This window comes from Trichogramma pretiosum, unplaced genomic scaffold (genome assembly GCF_000599845.2).
Source record: "Trichogramma pretiosum strain Unisexual culture from Peru unplaced genomic scaffold, Tpre_2.0 scaffold85, whole genome shotgun sequence".
NCBI classification, from domain to species: Eukaryota; Metazoa; Arthropoda; class Insecta; order Hymenoptera; family Trichogrammatidae; genus Trichogramma; species Trichogramma pretiosum.
Window position 1 is genome coordinate 119 of NW_019640935.1, and position 6061 is coordinate 6179.

Consider the following 6061-nt stretch of genomic DNA (forward strand, 5'->3'; position numbering starts at 1 on the left):
AATTCTGAGCCTTACCCATATATATTAGGGTGGTTCGCTTTTGCAAAAATGTTCAAAATCGCATATACGTCATGGCGATTCTTAAAGTTCAAGTCTTCACGAAAAGAAAGCCGGGTTCAGAACCTCAAAAAAGTGTCGGGAACCGGTGTCGATCGATTTTTGAAGTTTAAAAACGTGCTCCAAAATAGGAGCAAAATCGGCCAACCATTCAATTTATTTCAAACTGTGGTCAAAGAATAAAAATAATATTGACAACACATTTTCTTACGTATTTTTGTGCGTAGAATCGAATGCGGTAGTCAGTTTTGCTCTACGACTTCGTTTTCATCGATAAAAATGTACTTTTTTGATTTTTTTTTGTCGTAAAAATCCAAAGATCGTCTTTGCAACGTTTAAAAATGAACAGAAAAAATCTGAAATAATTTTTGACACGGTCAAAATGTAGGATATTTATGACGAATCCAACGGTATAAATTAGTATATACTTTAAATGTATTTTCGTTCATAAAAAAGCAAATTTTCGATTTTTTTTGGCTGAATTTGACGAAAAATCTCAAAAACGAGCCCTTTTTGAGAGAAAGTGCTCTTAAAAAATCCCGCTGCAACATTTTTTTTGTATTTTTTGCTGTAAAATTGAATGACGTTGTGGTTTTTGTCCTAAAACATCGTTTTAGAAAAAAAAGATTTTTTTTTCGAAAACATCTCGTTTTCGAGATTTTTCGTCAAATGCAGCCAAAAAAAATCGAAAATTTGCATTTTTATGAACGAAAATAATTTTAAAGTATATACTAATTTATACCGTTGGATTCGTCATAAAAAATTCTACATTTTGACCGTGTCAAAAATTATTTTAGATTTTTTCTGTTCATTTTTAAACGTTGCAAAGACGATCTTTGGATTTTCACGCCAAAAAAAAATCAAAAAAGTACATTTTTATCGATGAAAACGAAGTCGTAGAGCAAAACTGACTACGGCATTCGATTCCACGCACAAAAATACGCAAGAAAATGTGTTGTCAATATTATTTTTACTCTCTGACCACAGTTTGAAATAAATTGAATGGTTGGCCGATTTTGCTCCTATTTTGGAGCACGTTTTTAAACTTCAAAAATCGCTCGACACCGGTTCCCGACACTTTTTTGAGGTTCTGAACCCGGCTTTCTTTTTGTAAAGACTTGAACTTTAAGAATCGCCATGACGTATACGCGATTTTGAACATTTTTGCAAAAGCGAACCACCCTAATATATATATGGCCGATTCTCTGTGAAATCGAATGGCCAAAAAATTTTTTTTCTGCAAATATGAAAAACTTGCTGTTCCCCATGTCAGAAATGTCCCCAAATTTTATTAGAATTTTTGGGACCATCTATCACTCTTTTTCAGGGGCCCGAAGTTGGCCATTTTAGGGTTTTCTTGAAATTCATGAAAAATCACAAATATTCAAATAATTCCTGGATCAGGGTAGAATGATTCAAAAGTAAAAGTGCCCAGCAACTTTTTTGTTGGAAATTGTCCAAATTTTCAGAAAAAAAATATGCCAAAGTGATTGGAACAATCTAGGTAAGTGTAAAGCAAAAAAACTGCAAAAGGAACATAAATCATGAAATCTAATCGAGTTCGAAACGGACTTTTATTTCCTAAACTATGTAAAAAGCTTCCCAAAGATGTCAACTAATGCCTGATAAAGTTTTGTAATGGGTCTTAAAGTTTAACGCAATGTAGACAACAATGTGTGGCGAAAAACATGCAAAAAAGGACTGAAAATGGCTGTTTTTGGTGATTTTAGGCATTTTGGGCCTATTTTTGATGTATGAAGAAAAACTTTATTGAAAAATAACTCGAAAGATAACTTTGGAACGATAGGACTCGATGCGTCTCTACTGGGCCAAGGGATATCTAGTAGTGAGAGTAGGCAGTCGGACAGGCATCGACATGCGTGCGAGATGTGCGATCGCAGCGCAGACATCAATCACGTACGCACTCATGCGGTGCTTGGGGGAACTCAGGGACGTCTCGAGCCCCGCGCCGATTGCGCTATGGAGAAAGGCCCTCTGACATAAAGTGGTTACCCCATAAATTCTTTGAACAGTAATATTTATTATAAATAATTTAGTTAAATAATGTATTTTACTTATTTTGTGTAACATATATTATTTTAATCGACTAATTATAATATAATAAATAAAATAATTGAAAAAATTTAAAGGCCTAATCCACATCACTTTAGTGAAGTAAAAAAATGCGTTCACCATTATTAGATTATATCTATTTTAAATTATTAGAAATTATATCTTATCATCATCAATTAAATGATTATAAAGAATAAATAAGGAATGAGAAAATTCTTATAAAAATTAGCGACACGATAAAAATAAAAATAGTCTTACCAGAAACGACTTTATAAATTGAATGTTATTTTAACCAAAGAGTCATTGGCTAAAATATATTGGAGTAGAGGTGCAAAATTAAAAATTATTAGAAATTATATTTTATCATTATTAATTAAATGATCATAAAGAAATAAGGAATGATAAAGTTCCTATAAAAATTAGGAACAGGATTAAAGTAAATTAAGGGGAACCACTTAAAAAAAACGCGACGATATATCTACCTCTTGAATATTGTTATCACAGGTTAAACTCAACGCTACAATTTTATGGCAAAAAAATAGCGTAGAATAAAACTTGAATTAACATTATTCATAGGTGGTGTAGAAAAGATATAATATTACCTCTAAGGTGGTGTGGAACCGATATTATCATTAAAATTTAAAAGATTTTTGTTAAATTTTAAGTACACAAACAATTTGTCGAGCCAATGAGGAGTAATTGAGAAGCAATTGAGGAGTAAATAAGGTATAGGAGGAGTGTAGGAGGAGGAATAAAGAAGAGCGAGAGGAGGAACAAAAGAGGTACGGAAGGAGGATCACTTGAGGAGTAATTATGAGGTTCAAAAAACACGTAAAAACAACACTTAGGAGGCCAAAAAACACGGGAAAATGCTATTTTTTCAAAAATGAGGAGCATTGAGAAGGCGGAGGAGGTATATTAATAGTTGAAAAAAAAGTTTTTTTCTTAGAGGAATATACATATAGGCAGATGTGTGTGCAAATATAGTGATATATCGTGATATATGTTGATATATCATGATATATTGATATATTCAATGTATTAATATATAAATATAGTGATATATCGGGATATATCGTGATATATTGATATATTTAATGAATTAATATATGGTCGATTTTCTGTCGACTCAACCGGTAAACATTTTTTTTCTATATCTAATACGATGAAAACATTGTTTGGGATGTCAGGAATGTACAAAAAAATTTATAGAACGATTGGGGCCTTTCATCACCCTTTTCAGAATTCCAGAGTTGGCATTTTTCGCATTTTTCCCCAATTTATCTAAGATCGCAAATATTCCATTAAGCTCTAGCTAAGTGTAGAATGACTAAAAAGTAAAAGTGCGCGGGAGCTTTTTTGTTGCAAATCGTCCAAATTTTCACAAAAAATGGATCCTGAAGCGATCTGAGCTCTCTGGAGGCTTCTACAATAGAATTAACCAAGAAAAAATAAATAACACGTAATTTAATCAAGTATGATCCGGACTTTCCTTTCTATAACAATTTAAGAAGCTTCCTTAACATGTCAACTGCTCCCTTGTAAGTTTTTATAATGGTTTGAGCCTTGGTTTGTCCTGGAGACCCTTGTATGTGTCGAAAAACGTGCAAGTAAGGCCCCTAAAGCAGAGTATTGCCTTAGATTTTTACATGTTACATGTGCTAGGCAAACTCAAACCTCAAACATTAGCACTCAACAGCAGCACAAAATGACTTTTAATTTGGTGTATGTTCAAAGTCTCTAAGTCCTCTAGAATCGAAGATACAGCTATTTGAAGTTTTACTAAACGTTCAAGTATCATGTCAACTGGTGTATGAAAATGACAGATTTTATGCTTTAATTCTTAGTGAAATTTCAAACAGCTGTATCTTCGGTTCTAGAGGACTTAGAGACTTTTTATATACACCAAATTAAAGGTAATTTCATGCTCTTTAAGTTTATGTACTTATGTTTGAGGTTTGAGTTTGCCTAGCACGTGTAACGTGTAAAAATCTAAGGCGACACTCTGCTTAAGGGGCCTTACTTGCACGTTTTTCGACACATATAAGGGTCTTCAGGGCAAACCAAGGCTCAAACTATTATAAAAACTTACAAGGGAGCAGTTGACATGTTGAGGAAGCTTTTTAAATAGTTATAGAAAGGAAAGTCCGGATCATACTTAATTAGATTTCGTGTTTTTTGTTTTTTCTTGGTTAATTCTATTGTAAAAGCCTTCAGAGTGCTCAGATCGCTTCAGGACCCATTTTTCTGAAAATTTAGACGATTTTCAACAAAAAAGCCAGTGTGCACTTTTACTTTTGAGTCATTCTACACTGAGCTACAGCTTAATGACATATTTACGATCTTCGATGAATTGGGGAAAAATGCGAAAAAGGCCAACTCTGGAATTCGATTGAGGGTGATAGAAAGCCCCAATCGCTCTATAAATTTTTTTGTACATTCCTGACATTCCAAACTATGTTTTCATCGTATTAGATACAGAAAAAAAATTTTGACCGGTTGAGTTGACAGAGAATCGGCCATATAAATATAGTGAAATATCGTGATATATGTTAATATCGTGACATATTGATATATTTAATGTATTCATATATAAATATAGTGATATATCGTGATATATTGATATATATAATGTATTAATATATAAACGAAACGAAACGAAAATAACAGCTTTGCGAAAGTTCTCTCCCGAGTTAGTTCTGAGTTAGTTTATTTATCTAAAAATGCCCACAAAATTCACGATGAGCACAACTAGGAGCAAGCCAATTTGGGCTCACCATGTTGTGCAAGCTCTCAAGAATATTTTTTGCGATTTTGCGACCATTGATCCCTCTGCAATGCATTATATCGATAAGAACATGGCGTGCGGGAATAGCACTTCCTGCACGCTGCGTCGTGCAAGAAAATCTTAATATCGACTTCCTGCACTCGACGATGAAAAATAATGTACGTAACTGAGGCGCGGGGTTGTCTATCTTGGAAGAATGTTAGTTTGCAGCCCGAGCGTAGCGAGTATAGTCTTATTATTTCTTTACCGAGGCTCCGGATAGCCCATCCGAGTATCTTACCTCAGAAGGAGTCGAGCTGCCACTAAATGCACAGCGAGCTTTGACAATCCAATGCTGAAAATAAAAAAGAGGGTCGCTATAGATAACTACGCGAGGATGTACTTTTGCACACAAATAAACTTCCTTTTCTTTATCACAGCTCTTTCAAATCTCATGCAAACACTCAATTCTTCAACCACGCTTTAATTCGCTTTTGCTCGTTATTTCTTCATGCTACAATCCTTTCGTCTACCATCGTCAAACTCATCGAAAATACGTCCAAGGAAAAAACGTGCACGTAACGAAGCTAGCCCAAACTAAGTTCCAATGGAGTGCCGCATTATTGCACTGCACGCTGTCGACTCGATTCTCAACAAAGTACAGCCTACGCGCCGTTAAGCTGCTTGCCCTCGCAGTCGCATAACTTGGTCACACACGACCAATTCGGCACACGCTATCTCGCTTGCTCTCGTGCGAACATCCAAGTCGGAAATAACTGACTCACAAGATGGCCACGCACAAGACCCAAATACACGACACGTGAACACGTACCACATATACATTATTGTGTGTTTAAGATAGCTTGATTGACTTTTGACAAGCTACTTCAGGAAGCGGTAGGCTTTATGCTTTTGGTTTGGGCTTATTTAGTATGCATCGTCAACTAATATGTTACATAAATAACTATTTTTATAACCTACTAATATTTTATTTTTAACCATGAATTGATGTGTAAACATTTTTTAACAGCCATTCAAGCAAACTACTAACTTTTAGAATTTTTTCGTTCGAAAAGTTAAATCACAAATTATTACGATTGTCTATTAAATTTAAAAAATGTTAGAAAAATTTTACCTAGATTCTCCGAGTCATAAATTAACTGC